The sequence below is a fragment of the Anopheles stephensi genome, chromosome 3 (genome assembly GCF_013141755.1).
Source record: "Anopheles stephensi strain Indian chromosome 3, UCI_ANSTEP_V1.0, whole genome shotgun sequence".
Taxonomy (NCBI): Eukaryota; Metazoa; Arthropoda; class Insecta; order Diptera; family Culicidae; genus Anopheles; species Anopheles stephensi.
The window spans coordinates 72,373,561-72,389,744 of NC_050203.1; the positions used below are offsets into that span (position 1 = coordinate 72,373,561).

Below are 16,184 nucleotides of genomic sequence, written 5' to 3' on the forward strand. Positions count from 1 at the left end.
GGGTGTGTTTCGGGGTCTCTTTCTTGCTTGCTTTAACCATTCCTCCGTGTGTCAACTGAAATTTGACACAAAATTCGACACTGTGTACGCGTGTTGGTGTGTACGCGACCGCGAACTCCAATGCGACTTTAACGATCATCTTGTGCGCGATGATGCAATACACGGTCTGTGGAGCTAGAGATTTAGCGCACGCAAAAGAAAATCCCCCGAAAACGGAAACCAAGAAACAGAGACAACAACAACAGAAAAAATGGCACCAAATGTGGAGTAAATGGGTGGAATGGAATGGTGCTGCTGGTGGTGTGATGTTCGATGTGTGTATGTATGTACCACCCAAGCGGTCGCTTGACTAGTTTTTGGTCTTCATTTTTAAAGGCCGGGTCGAGGTTCTTGTTCACCGCTCGTGAGGTAGAACACACTGCGTGTCCAGTTTTTGACTCTTTTTTTTTGTGCGCTCCTTGTCAACTCCATAAAACATGGTGAAGCAACTTGGTGATGATTGCTTTTTTGGGCATCCGGCTGGAAAAGTCTGTGTGTTTTGTCTGTTGGAAATGCATCAGGAAAAAGTAGACTACTGTCCAAAAATAAAAAAGCAAACCCTAGCGAACGGCGTTCTCTTGGGAGTCATCTTTGGTTTCAGCTCTTCTGCTCTCTCTGTTGGAGAGCAAAAATATGGGGAAGTATCCTCTTCAAAGGAAGACCTGCCAAGCAGGTTTTCATTAGAGCTGCTCAGCATTCTTTTGGGGACGAGAGGTCTCCGTGTCCCGTTTTGTGGAGAGTGTAGAGAACAACGAAACAAAAACAAAACTAACTTCAACTTTTATCATGACTGGCTCAGTCACCCCCGGGGTTTGGTGGCGGTTTTTCGGGACATCCGGTTCGTTTGTTTTGATTCGATTTGCGATACTTCAAAATGAGGCTTGAATTAAATTTGTTGCTTCGCTGGAAAGTGGAATATAATTAAATTCTGCTCTCGAACGGATGTTTCCATTTAGCAAAGTATGTACGTACGGAGTACGCGAGATGCGCTAAATGGGGGATTTTTTATTTGATTTTTTAAATTAACTCAATGTTGTGTTTCTCATGTTTTGTCAAGCAATTTTCTCTTTTTGTTTGTTCTCTTGAAGAAAGGATTGCCAATTTGTGGCTTAATGATAAACAAATGTTTACTGACGTTTAAGGAACAGCTTCCGAGTGCGAGGTGAATGTCTCGATTGATCATGGATAATTTTAGAGCTACGCGTCAGCTTTAGCTAGAATGCTACAAAGATGAAAGAAAGACTTAAAAAAGTAGCAAAAACTGTTCTCTATGTCAGTGGATTTTATTTGTAATTTATCGAGTAGATCATGCAAAGCAGATCACTGGTCATATAATAGTATTGACGTTTTTGGTGGATACCATCTCGTCATCTAGACCTAGGCCAATCTAAGCCTACAACACGTCTTATAACCATGTAAACGGCCCAAAAACGACTCTGCGGGCAGAGGGCTTGTTGAAGATAGCTCTCAGAGCAGTTTTCTCTCTATTCCTTCCAACATTCGGAGTCTCGCTGAGCAAGGCTCCTTAATATGTGAAGTTCCTCGAGTAAATCTTCAGTTCTTCTCCTTCTTTGGACTAACGACCTCTTTGATCATGCCAGCCATTTCTGGCTTATTAGACTTATTGATACCGTATAGTTGGATGGTCAGTCCCCACTATGGGGGAACGGTCCAGATGGGATTTGAACTCCATTCCTGCCGTATGAAGATCGGGCCGATGTCTCCTCCACTACTGAGACGCCCTTCTGTTGCAGAAATAATTAACGTTGCCATGGGAATAATCGTAAACTTTATACCACTTCTAGCTAAATCTTTAACTTATGAGTTATCCTTATAGAAAAGGGTCCTTTAAAAGGACTTTGCAGCATTGGTTGTACGGTGTCATTTTTATGACTTGATATACCCCTTACTATCAAGGAATTCCTAAATATTCTCATCGGGACAAAGCCACTGTAGAGTTAAGTTATGTACATCAAAAACACATTCTAGGTGAGATAGCAACCCAGGATGGCGTTTATGTCGTGTCATACTTTACCGACTCTAGCTTCTCACCTGCTTAATCTGTTTGGATTTCAACTTACACCACTCAATTTTCTATTTCTCCGTTTTAAGAATCAACATCACTCTCGTTTCATTATAAGACTATCACTCGCAATAGACATGCTCCTATAAACCAATTAGTGATAGCCACCTATCAGTGCGATATGACTCGTTATGTGACTCGTACATGGTGTCGGCGTTGGCAGCCAATCTATACCGCGAACGATTAGCACTCATTTATTCCATAAAACGAATGCATCTATCATCCGCAGGCGAAGGAACCACCCCCAGTACAGTGACCAGCAGCAGTAGCACCGCCACCACCAAACCGATCGACGAACCCCGAAGTCTTTAATTAGGCGAAGAAAGTGAAGCTAAACAAACGCGAAATGCTCCGTGGGCAGCACAGCGCAATTAGCGGCAGCGTTTAGGTAGCAACGCAGCAGCACCCTTCGTAGCGTGGGTGTTGTTAATAGTTCCTTCGGCTTACCGGTTCGTGGGGGGGCATTTAAGCTTTGGAAGAGATATTTGCAGCTTTTGCTTCATTTACACCATTTGTCCGTAGTTCTTATGCTTCAGGGAGGGATTTCGTATTTTTGGATTGTCTTAAGGAAACATTATTTCAATCAACAAAATTGGCGATTTTCTTTCTTGTTTACGATATGCCCGGTAGCTCCCTCTCTCTCTCAGTAGCTCTGGACAATGTTTTCTTTTCTGCAATTAGGTGCTCTTATTTCATTCTTGCTTTTGGCATTTATGAGGAGCTACCGGATTTTGGGTACCAGTTCGGGAAAGCAATTTATCAAGAGAGTTATTTTTAGTTACCGAAGGTGTACCCGCCGATAATTGAAATGGTGAAATGGATAAAGCAAGGTACCATTACAATTAGCATGCCATTAGCTACATTTTTGCGTGAGTGAGAACTGCTGAAAAGAGATCTTCTCTGTGGAACAAGATGGTTTTTTGTTGTCTAAAGCTAAGAAGGACTAAAAAATACGATCATTTAATTTAACATAGTGCGTCATTAATTCTGACGGCGAAAAATAACACAGGACCCTTCTTTATGGAACGATCAGTCGTGCTCGAAAAAAAAGTGACAGAAACCCCTTTTATGTCTTTCACAAGCTCTCAACTCCGAACAGTTACAAACGGTGATAATACAAACATTGCACATGACCGTTTCGCTTCAAAGTTTCCTTCTCGTTTTGTGGTTGTGTGAGTGGTAAAATTGCAAAATGGCTCCGTTGTCTTTAACTTATTCCATCTTCTTCTTGGGACACAGAGAGATAGATAGAGAGAGAGAGAGAGAGTTGTCCTTGACTCAGGCAAGTGTGGAGCATATGTAGAGAACGAAAGCGCATCTCGGTAAACGGTTATGGTTTCCTTTTTTGTGCTTGTTTTGTTGGTGAACTTTTTTTGGTTATTTCACCGATCATATCCAAAAAACTCCACACTGAGTGCCTGCTGTCTTTGGAAATGTGTCGAAAACCGGTCAATAATGATGCGTTGCGCAGCACGCTCCATACGACCACAAAGTAGATAATTGAGGAGCAGGATGAGGGCCGCTTTAAAAGGGAGAAGCGACGGCGCAGAGCGCCATTAATGGTTTGCTTGTTTGTTCTTTTGTGTTTTTTTTTTCGGTGTGTTGTATGGACTGGGGTGGCTTAAAATGCGCCTGGCTCCGAACGCTTCGTCTAGCTGACTTAATGCGGTTAATGAGCCGTTGGTGCTCTATTTAATGTCATTATTGATGATCGGCAGGGAGTTTGATTGAGACCTTTCTTGTGTCTAGGGTTAAAATGAGGGAATTCAATAGAGAGGATTTACTTTATTAGATGTAATCCATTTATGTAAGGAATTTAATCCACTCATTTAATGAACGGACTCACCCACATTTAAAACAGGACGCGTGACGAAAAATTTGACAGATCGATTGTAACGCATTGTAACGCTTTTTTCGGTCAACATGCGAGAACAGTGAGGACAGATTGAATTTTTTGTACTTAAATTTTAAAAGTTCAATTTCAAAGACTTTTGAATTTTAGACTCGTAACTTTTCAATTTAAGAGTAAAAAAAAGAAAGATTTGAAAAATGAAAAACGGGGGTGAAAATTATTGATAAATCAAGCTTATAAAATACGGTGTTTTCGCTGGTGATTTGAAAACATTTTTCAAATGTCGTAAAATTGGAAGCTTGTCATTTTATAGACTATAAGAAAAATAGGTAAAAATTAATTAAAGAAATAATAAACCGTTATAACTTTTTATTTTTATTTTCAAACAAGTTTTAATAAGTCGGCAGCTTAACGGTTGCTTTTGGCCATTTTGAAATGCAAAATATTAAAGGCATGTTTTGTACGTTTTTAAAATTCTTGTAAATATTTTTCAAGGACTTGAAAAATGAAGCGAAAATATTTTTCACACAAGCGAATTGTAATATTTTGTGGCGTGATTTTTTTTTTTTCAATCGCTTCCAAACCAATGGACATTCGGTTTTTGGAACATTCCTTGAAATAATGATGTTTTTGTTGTAATAAGTCATTTGGACCTTCGCATCATCACGAGCAATCTATAATTTTATTCCATTTAACTTTTTTGTATCATCCACATTCTCTTCCACCGATTTCACTTTTAAAGGTTATTCGCGCAACACTAAATATATGTGGTGCGTTACGCTCCTAACCATTACCCTATATTTAAACCTCATTTAAATCCAATAAAATTGCGAATCCCCTTGCCGGCGGGAGGCTCATTTTGCGAAACCGTGCGCCAAAAAATAAAAAGCCGCAATATCGTACTGTAAACTCCTGTCGTGATTTAACAGCAAGCGTTACATCAAATATGCATTACCACATCGCATTCTGATGTGGGCACAAAACCGGCGGACAAGCTGGTATATAAAATATACATTCCTAAATTTGTCTCACATCGTAACCGCTTAGTGCAGAGTGCGTACGGCGAAAAAGGTTCAGCGGACAGTATACTGCTGCGTGGTCGCTTCGTCCAGCAGCAAAGCCTCCCAAAAAGTCAGCATAATGCTCCCGTTGTTGTTATGCTTCATTCGCTGCCTGTGATGCGATGATTTCTTTGGACGAGGGAGGACGAATCGGAAGATTTGTTCATTAAACTTTACGCCTTTTGCCGCACGCACTCCTACACCTCTCCCCGAACCACTTTTATGCAACTGGGCGAGGGTGTAGTTCACACTTTTCCCTTTTACTTATGGCTTTTCTTCTGCTTCGAAAAGCCGGTCTGTACAAAACACTGGCCGCCAGACATTACTGTGTCGGGGCAAATGCCTGGTACAGATAATTTATTAATGGCCGCTGGCTTCTCAGGCCGGCTTCAACTTTCTGCCACCTAACGATGGTATGATGGCGATGATGATGATGATGATGCAACAGAATGCAGAATGAGTCTTCACAGAGACGACGCCCACAGCAAGCTGCGACGCCTGGGAGGGTCTTTAAGTTGTGGGTTTCGAGGGTTGGAAAGTGTCGCTGTGCGTTGAGGTGGAAATGTGTTTTTCCAGCAGACGAGCTCAGACATGTCCAAGAGGAGAGCAGTGTTGTAGTTGGTGGTTCATAATCGATTTGTTAAACTTTGATGCTCCCCCCATATGCTGAAGAGGACGGTATTGCAGAGCTTCTGTGTTTGTATGAGTGGGATGAAAAATGGAAGTGATGATGTTGATGGCTGGTTCCAAGTTCACCCACCGCTTTTCCGCATGTATGGATGTTGCTGATAAAACGAGATGGTTCGAGTTTCGTTCAGAATCCCTTGGAACTAGGTTGGGCGATTCCTTGGAAAGGAAGAGGAAAGGCGAAAGCCTCCTTAGAATCCATTTTCATCAACTCTTAACGTTTAAATTAAACTGAATATAGGATGTTTAATTTTTTCTAAAACGATTCTACTTTATTTCAACACTAGAAAAGCGGTTACTGCAAAGAAAGGGCACATCATAGTATAAGCAATCTAAGCAGATGCGATCTAAGCAGAGCGATCTAAGCTGTAAGCTGATTGTTAAATCCTGGGAGTCTCGAACATTCAGAGGGCCTCAACTTCATTAAGGGGCCTCGTATAATATCTCAACATGGCCTCTGACTCTGAACCAGTCAGCAGATTCTGCTTGTTAGGATACTCTTACTTTAATTCTGCTTGAGATGGGATTCTGCTCCGTCCGTTCTGCTGGGATTCTGGACTAGATCCGCCACCGACTACAGCTATAACAATGTCCATTTTAATAAAACAACTATTACAGTATTGATTATACAAAGGTCTGATTCGCCATCTTGTTTGCTATTTACTCATCTTGACATTGATCAAATCTATAGCTCTTTCGTTTATGGTGTTTTAACATTTTTATTAGATGATTTTTTCATTTAATAAACATAAGCACAAATTAAGAATAACTTTTAAAATACTAAAAGATCCAGTGTTGAAAATCTTATTTTAATGTCCCTTTAATTATATTCACCTCACGACCAGATAGGTGTTTTGTAAAGCTGTCACAGCGTGATGGCGCAAATCCTCTTGCCCGAACTTTTGGCCATTTTACTCCTGGGCCAATCGCCAACAGCAGAACCACACACCGGTGTTCTACTTTCTTTTTCACCCAAAACTCGCACCACGCGCTGGCCCCGTTTCGCGCCCAATCTTACACTAATCAATATGATGCCACCCGCGCACCACTACCTGGATGACCATTTTCACCGGTTTCCGGCAGATTCATCGGTTTTTTTTTCTCTGCTGTTTGATGCTTGTCCGGTAGGCCTGAGATTTCGCCTCCACACGTTCAATGTCATTCTAACGGATAATCCGAGGCAACAACAGCTCGGCATGATCGCCACCCCATCTTTGTTCGCTGTGTGTTCGTTCGTGTGTCAAAGCCAATCGGTCAACCAGCACCCCAGCAGGTTGTTGTGGTAATGCGCCTGGCCATTGGTTCGAAAGCTGACGGTTTGGCCTACATAATGTGGTACAAAGCACACCATACCATCATCGGCCGGTCAGTTCTGTTTCGATACAAATCGACCAACATGATCCGTACCCAACCTCACCCGTGTATAGGCACGTGGATCGGCTTGGGGAAGAATTTCATTAGGCGCGCACATTGGGAACATGTAGAGAGTTCGGCTAGAATGGCTGGGGTTTGTTTGGAGAGGAAATCTCTGCATTCGAATCCAAAAATGTTGTCTCCCCGCCGGGGGGTTCCAGCCAAGTTCAGTCACATTTTCAGGGTCGTGGTACGGTTGCTGTGCCGTTCAAAATGCGGCCGCCAGCGATCCAACCGAGGCACCCACGTGGAAGGTGACCAGACCCTGGGCGCGAATGTTTACAATTCTTTTAATATACTTTTTATTGCCCGCCTCTCGAACACGGTGGTTTTCGGTGGGCTGTCTGCTGTTTACAGATCTGGGATTGGCCCTAGGTTGGGTAATTCCAGCTTGCAGTAATGTTCCTGGCCCCCGACATTGTTTGGGTTTGGGCGCAATTTTAAACTCATCTGGAAAAAGTTGTTGGAGCTACATCAAGAATCACCGCAGCTATAAAAAGGATTTGCATTGAACGAACAAGATGCTCCCCCCACCCCCTCAATGGCTCCGCATGGTTCTGCTGGAGAATTTTCAAACAATTCATTGTTGTTTACTTACATTGCTTGACTCTCTTTTTAATGGCGGCTGCTTGGTTGAGTGTGTGTGGGTTTGTCATTTGAATGAGTATTAATGCTTGTTGACTTTTGTATTGTGTGCCAAGAACTGTCTTAGTAAGAAAGTGATACACATTTATTTTTATGCTATTTATTGTGCGGGATTTATGCAATGATTCTTACAAAGTCAAATAAAAATGGTTGAAAAAAACACAAAATAAACAGAGTAAATGAACAAACGAAAAATAGTATTTTGTACAGCATAAAGAAAACAATAACAGAATAATATAAAACAGTTAAATTTGATAACAAAAATGAAAAAAGGAAAAAAGTGAGTTAATAAATAGATTAATTATTGGTTTAAAAAGAAAAGACGTAAAAATAAAAAATGTAGATGTAGAAATAAATAAAAAATGACAATAATAAAAAACAAAGCAAACAACAAACATAAAAAATATAGAAGTTCGATATCAGAACAGACATAACATAATCACAGAACATAATCAAATACAATTTTAGTAAAAACAAAGAATAATCTCTTAAAATACTGATGAAAGAAGGAAAGAACTACAACAAACAAAGCGTTAATGAAATACAGCCATTTCAAAGTAACTTCCAACAGTACATTGCCAGTGATTGTTTCCATTATTGCCCGTTATGCTTTATTGTGATGGCTCTCGGAGCCGATTGAATCAACGGATGCTTACTCGGCATATATGAACTCCTTACTGCAGGGAAACAGTACCGGGTCGTGGGTGGAACCGCCCCATCGACATATCAGCTTCACAGGATCACATCAAACCCACCAAACGACAAACGAGCGTTGGCGCCATTCTTGATCCATTTCCGTCCAACAAGGGACCCATTCACCCCGATACAAGGAAGTACCCATTTGCTTACCACCCTTGACGTAGGTTGATGGCACGCATATGCTCTTACGATCGCGCGAAAAACCCACGTGAAATGGGTGAAAATTCCACCATCGGACAGCATGGCTAGGCAGTTGTTGAATGTGCCCGGCCGTCCTGTGGATGCCGCATCCTGTCAAACGCCGTGGATTCACGGGAAAAATAAAACGGGGCTCCATTTCTCCCGAAAGGCTTTTCTCTAGTTCACCATGGTTCAAAGGGCGTTGTCGGACTTTTAGAGAACGTGTGCTCTAGCGATGGTATCCTGCCGTTGAAGTTCCCGCTCCACGCGGTCAAATATCGATCTCGATATAGCAGGACACACGATGCTCGTGGGGCTAATTGAGGATAAGCCATCTCTGGTGTGTGTGTGTGCGTCTATGTTCGTATCGATAGGGGGAGAAGAGGTCAAGAAAATCATGTTAAGACATCCTCTTTGTCGGGCATCTCCCTCTCGGACAGCCGGCTCAAGGTTACCCATTGAGCAGGAATCGAGCAGAAATCGGGGGGAGTGGGAAAAAAGGATTCTTTCACAAAGCGTGTTCCCGTCTCAAACAACCGCCCACGGAGACCATTACGAACCTGCGTCCTCAATACCCCCCCATTTCCTTTTTCTTCCGCCATGCATCCCGAGTCGTGCTCTGTTATATGTCTCGCTCTCGCTCTCTCGCCGGGGTTTGGTACTCTCTTTGTCCCGACGCATCCAGACGGGATTCGCATGTGGCGCATGTGCAGGTGCAGCGTCCGACTACTGTGTGTGCGTGTATGGTCTTTGATTGAGGAAAAGCCCGTCATGCTCTCCCGATTGACACACACACACACACGCACTCACGTCCATGTGACCGTCAAAAGGAAATTGCTCTCTTTATGTAACGCGCGCGCGATACACCACGGCTCAGTACGGGCGAACTTCATTCAACTCCAGCGTGTGTCCAGTCGGTTCTCGGCAGGCTTCGCAGTCGCGGCAGTTCGGTGGCAGCACTCGCGGTCTATCCGTTCGACACAACAGTAGCTCGATGGCTACGTCTACGGGCAGTAAGTGGTTCCGAGTGGTTAAACGTGCGTTGATTACCGAATGTTCCTCAGAGACCTCAGGACACGGAAAAAGTGGTCCAACCGAAACTCCGGAACAGTATCACTAAGGGGGCGTGTAGGGGGAGTTGTTTGAGGTAGGTGCGCGGGTTCGTTGTTACGTAAAAACGGTTCCCTTCCAACCCGCCCAGGTGCGTGTGTGTGTGTGTATGTGACCAGGGTGTGCTCACGTTCGTCTGGAATGTGTGCGGTTGTTTCGTGACTTTTTGCAAGGCCACGGTTGAATGGCGACCTCTCCCCCTGAACGCTGGTCCAAAAAAACCAGTAGCGTACGGGTACAACAACGCGAAATCGAATTATCATCGGTTGGCGAGTTTGTTTGAGTTAGTTTCAAGTTTCGCGTGCTTCGGATGTGTGTGGTTGTAGGTAGGACTCGCGGTTGACTTGGTGCTTCCTGTTGCAAATGAAACTTCCCGAATCGCACGGAATACGGTCCTTGAGGGTAGTTTAGCCTTCCTTTTTTCGTGCAAGAAGGTCAAGCCTACTAGACGACTAGCTCAGTAGTGTGCCGATTCATCATCTGCATCATCAGCAAGAAAAAAGAAGCCGCCGTAAAAGAAGGCATCGACGATACGCTGCCAGCTGCCTAACGACCAGCTAGCGTGTCTTGTTAGCGATGCGTTTGGGTTGGGACTGTAAATATCAACAGTGCAGTTGGTTACGGGGGCGGTTTCTTTACGTTCGTAATGCCATTCCGGGGTGGTTATGGTTACCGTTGCTCGACGCCCCCCCCCCCCCGGCGTCCGATGAAAAGTGAAGTATGTCGTGGTTTGGCCGCACGAAAAATTTATTGAAACCTGTTTTTTGGGAAGATTAAATAATAATCAGGAATTTATGAGAAACGCTACAGGAGTTTTTAGAAATTTAATATAATACATTTTACTTTATTTAATCTCATTTGATCCACAAAGCAATTCAACATTGTTTTTTCGGCATTTTTATCTCATTTCACACAGACAGATGAGTTTCAAATAATTATATTAGGATTTTCGAGAAATGTTACATTGAGTTGTAGAAGTTAGAGGATCCAGCAGTTAAAAAGCTTTTATTTCCAACATAGCCAGAAGAGCGATTAAAAGCCACGTATTGGCGCTGCTATTTCCGTAGAGCTAGGTAGCAACACAGGTAAACGCCGTTATCTGCACACGGTAGGCCAGGTTTCAAAATCTCGAATCGACCGAACAGTCATAGTCTTTTCTGTTCATGGTTTCATATGGTTCGATTCGTAATAAAAATGCTATAGTTAATTACAACATTCTTACATACTAAAAATATGTTAAAACATGTATTATAAACGTATAAAAATAGCCAGAATCGAATTTTAATGCGGTAATGGCAGTTAAAATCGAGCCAAACAAGAAGATATGTCATTTTCTATAAAATCTTTATAATGATTTGCTTCACGCATCTCAAACGTATCTTAATATAATATACTGTTATTGAAGATCAGATAACTCTCGAGCTATCAACTTGTAAAACATAATTGTATTATGTCTTTCATCTCCAAAGATAAGCCATATTATCCCTCTCAATATCACACGATCTCATCTTGATCTTACTGTTTCCGATCAGCAGCAGGTGTGTGTTCGATCTGCTGTAGGTACATTAGTCGCCGTTCATATGCGCATTAGTGGTATGTTTGAAGGGGGAAAGTCTATCACTTTTCTTCTTTCTCATCTCAATCAAGACTTTTCCACTCGGCCGCCCGCCCGATTATCTAGTTGTGTTGTTTTTCGCACCGAACCTTGGAAAGTAAATTGCCTCCCCATTCGGTTCAATCTGGTGTGGTGTAGAAGATTAGACAAAACAATTGACCCAGAAATCGAGCCTCCGCCAGACTGACCCCGGTGTGGCCGCGGGTGTGTAATCGGGCTGATCTTTTGCACAGCAGCAGCATTTGCGCGTACGCGCTGTTGTTATCAGTTTGGTTTGTGCTTCATGGTTCACCTAGTGTTCCTGCTGGTCTTTTTGGTTTGTCTGTTGGCGTTGTGTGCCGGCTCCGACAAACGCCGAGTAGATAAGCATAACGGTGCGATTTTCTCGAGTGGGATTGGGTGGAATCCATCTGCCAAAATTTTCGGTCGGTACCGTAACGCACACGCACTCCGGGTGCTCTTTATCAAGCGGGGTAGCGTTGAAGCGATCTTCCTACCCGAACGCTAGCTCAAGAGATCGTGATCCCCTGCCCGGGGGTTTGCTGTCCTGCTGCTGCTTCCGTCAGCGGCCCGTAACGAAGCCACGACCAAAATCTCCAGATCATCGAAGTTCAAGTACAATGGTGCGCTGCCGGCTGCGATTATGTCCGAATGCCCTGTGCCGACGAATCGGGCTGCTCCCTCTGACCCCTACCGGGCCGGCTTTGTTGTGTATACCGGGAAAACCTCATTTTCTTCACTTCCTTCCCATTTTTTGTTTCGACCATAGCAAATACTAGGCCTGATGTGGGTTGCCAGGTCAGGTTACCATGGGGGAATCACGATGCTTTTATTTTCTGCCAGCAAACGCCTGCCCTTCAATGCCATTGACCGTTCCGATGAGCAGCACAGGTGAAAAAGGCCTTTAAATGATTTCCTTCCCACTTTTTCCCTTGGGATTTAAAGCGCCAGTGCTGTAATGTGCGTGAAACGCGAAAGAATGGCGCCTAATAAGGTGGATAGAAAGGAGAGAAGAGAAAAACAGCCAAAGAACAGTTGCTCTAAATTTATCAAACAAACAAAACTGAACGGAATGGCGTTTTGTGCCTAGGGTGTGGTGCCCTATTCTTTTCCCTACAATTTCCCGCGTGAAGCGACTGATTATTCGGTCCGGACCGATGTCTTAGCAGACGTTGATTGGGTTCGATTGTTTGGGTGGTTTGGGGGGGGGGGGGGGAAATAGAAGCTCTCTATTAAAACCGCTACTTGTGCGTCTGCTGTTTGCCCTGCCAGTCAGGCGAACCCGGTTTGCGGTGTCCGATCAAACAGGTGGTTCTCGAATAGTAATTATTTAATCGAAATCTAGTACAAATGAATATAGAAACCGGGCACGAGGCCACCGTTGGGTGGTAAATTGGTATCACGGTTTGGCTCGGTGGCGGCGCCCAGCTGTGTGGAGCAGCAAAAGGGTTTCGGGAAGTAGGAAATGGTGTTGCTGATGAGCAGCAAAACCGGGGGTAGCTGCCTGTCCGAGCCAGTCTGCAAAACCGGTAGGGCGGAATTGTTCTATTTTTAATCGTATTTCATATGAACTGAATGCCAGCTGGTTTGTCGGGTATTAGATTGCAGAATGGAATTCATATCATGAAGAAATAAGTATAATACTATGGTGTTTTCTATGGGAAAATTGTTCTTGTTGCGTTTTTGTTTTTTCGCTCTTTTTTTCTAGATTTTTTGCATTTTTAAAATTCATTGGTTAACTTCGGTAAAAATATGAAATGTTCACACCAACACAAAGAGGTAATCATAGATTTATTATATACAATAAATTAGAACTAGATAAAAATTATAACAAAATAACGATAAACATAGAAATAAAAAAGAAATCTAAAAAACAAAAGTTTATAAATAACAAAAATAATGTAGAGAGCAAAAATAAACATTCTAGATTCATTAAAATCTAGTAATTAGAATAAAACAATCAGCTGGCCGTTCTTCAGGAATAATAAAAGTAAAAAAATCGCTACAAATTCTAATTAAAATCAAACTTTTAAGCTAACAAATCTCAAAAATAACTGATTACTTCAAGCAAGAACAGAGTACAAAAACAAATAAGTTAATAAGACGGTCAATTAAAAGAGTAAAACAAGTCAATAAATTATTTTTAACATTATTTATTAAAAATCAACAAACAAAAGACGAAAATTTAAGAAAATTGTATTAAAAAATAAATTGTATTTCGTATTAGTAATTAAGCAATAAAAAAATTAAGCCAGCGTTAAAAAGGAGAAAAGGAACAAAAAAAACTAAAACGTATAAGAAAAAAAAAGACATAAAAACATAAAAAGAAGACAACAAAAACATTTAAAAAAAACTTTAAAAAAATTACACAATTTAAACAGAAAAAATGTAAAATTTTGAATATAAAAAAGTTCTAAAAAAAAGTATAAAAATGATAGCAAATCTTAGAAAAATCATAAACCTTTTCTGCACCACGTTACGCTCGCCAATGCTCTCACTGGGTGTACTTTGCTCTACGCACAGTGAAGATTAATCTATCGCTTTAAAAGATCATTTGCTAGCGCTTGTTGTAGGAACACACTTAGGTCTCAGCGATAACCTTCCATTCGCATCTAGCGCCCTAGTGTCTTTAATTGTCCAGCGTCTATCGCTGTGCGTGTGTGTGTGTGCCCTTTTTCATTCTATTACAGTGGGTGCCACTAGGGCGAGGCAACACTGAACGGCATAAATCCCGCTACTCGACAAAAGCAAAGAAAAACAAACGAAAAACGATAACGCAACACCGCACACACACACACACACCAGACAGCAAACAGTAGTTTTTTCGGCATTTCAGCTCAAGTGTGGCACTTGTTATTTCGTTGAGACCTATCCAATGTTCCAAGACCTTGCGCCAGTTTGGAAGAAGTTTGTTTTCATGAGCTTATTCGTATGGAAGCACAGACTTACTGTAATTGTGTCCTCTTGTAATGGGGCGCTCTGGCTGGTGCTTGCATTCCAGAGCGAAAAACCGGAGATCACACGATAAGATCGCTAAGCATCCTTCAAACAGGGTATTAGGAGACTGGGTCAGCACATTTGGGAGTTTGGAGGGTGCTTGGGCCACAGGGCAAACGGGCTGTGAGTGGCTGCTTTATCTGGAGATTCATACCTTATTTCGGTATTCAAACATTCCTTACCCCTTTGGGAGTGAGTTGGTTCGAGAAACGAAGGAGAAAAGAATTTCGGAACAATATCCTCCCCATGAAGCCTTCAATATCCTCCTCGTTGAGTGATCGTTGAGCCAATCCGCGTTTTTTACTGTCTAGTCCGAAAATTACTCAACAGATAGCATAAAGCACACGTTGGCTTACAGACCAAACAGAGCATGGAAAAGTGCGCCAAAAGTGTAACAAATCAGGCAGCAAACAATCGAATTCGAAACCAAACAAATCAAATCGCAACCGGCAATGTTTGCCATTAAAAACACTACACGCTTCTATTGCCAACAGCCTCGGGCCACGTGAACACCGCACGTCGGGTTTATGGCTTTGCGTGCGTAAAATTATTTCCCAAAACAAAAAAAACTCGCTCCTATTTACATTTGCAAGTTTTCAGTTACGAAAATAAAGCAGTCTGCTGTTTAAACACCCATCGGAAGGTCCCTAAATAAGTTGGGTGTAGGAGGCGCTAATGATTATGTTTATGTTACCACTAGTTTGGAGTTAAACTTTTGCACACATTCCTTGCAGCAAACCTGTACGTGAGCTGTGTGAGTGTGTTGCTTCAGGCGTCGAGCTTGTTCGTCAATTTATGTGTTCGTCTGCGGTGCTGCGCGCTCATTTCATTTGACCCAAGCGCTCCAGTCATTGCAAGATGCCACAATGAAATCACAGCAACCGTCTCGAGGTGCCTGTGGCACAATGTCTCCAAAGTAATTGCGTCGAAGAGACTTCAAGGGGGTTAGAACATTCGACGCTTATTGGCTTTGATAGGGGAAATTGATCTTTCTGAACCTTACTGCAGCGATTCTTCGAGCAAATTTGCCAATCGAATTTGAATTTATGGCCCAATAAAATGGAGGTATTTGTCGCCTGCCGCGGTGTTGACGTGTGCAGGTGAACGGAATAAGCAATCTAGGTAGATTACATTTCGAAGTGATGAGTAGACGATTTATAAAAATCTAAATTTATTATTGCTTAGGAATCACTTTAAGGGGAACATAATATAAAAAACGTGTTTGATATTGCAAAACAATTCTTATTAAGATAAATGTACCGGAAGACTTTGCTAAATATCTCATCTTTGTCACAAATATAACAGATGATATCGTAAATGTACCACATGATATTATAAAATAATTTTTTTTATAGAAAATCATGCAAACCAGGTTTGGTCAAATTTTAGTTTTAATCATAAATTATTATCAATTTCAATTTCTATACTTTTTATATTGAATTGTATTGCTGTTAGATCGATTATGTATCTCTGTAGTTTTTTTTTGCAATATTCGATGCTCTTCTTAAAAGAAAACACAAGCCCTATAATGAAAAATGACTTTCTGTGTCATTATTCTTGGCAGTCCCGAACGAACCACCCCCGGAAAGAGATCCGCTAACGACGCTAATGGTGAGAAATCGTTTTTTCAACAGGACCATCCACCCACCCCAAAATGGGTAAGACGTGATGATGGCGAGCCCTCAGCAAATCACTCGAAAAGCTCAGACACGGCCCACGAACTGTACCGTCGTCGTCGTCGTTGTGCTGTGCTCACCGGAACGCCGAACTACGCCCCAAAATTCTCGCTTCCATCACGCGTGC

At 42.2% G+C, this 16,184-nt stretch overlaps 1 protein-coding gene across 13 annotated transcripts in view; it reads left to right on the forward strand.

Moving 5' to 3' along the window:
• The window catches only part of LOC118510621 (mucin-5AC), a 73,093-nt gene that overhangs the window by 8,210 nt on the left and 48,699 nt on the right, over nucleotides 1–16,184 (forward strand). The window contains exon 1 of one of the 13 annotated variants that reach the window (XM_036052652.1): nucleotides 2,963–9,672. The exons of the other annotated variants lie outside the window; for them this stretch is intronic. The gene's annotated coding sequence lies outside the window, so the exon portion shown is untranslated. Of the gene's footprint in view, nucleotides 1–2,962; nucleotides 9,673–16,184 lie in introns of those variants that run through there. 13 annotated transcript variants of the gene reach the window in all.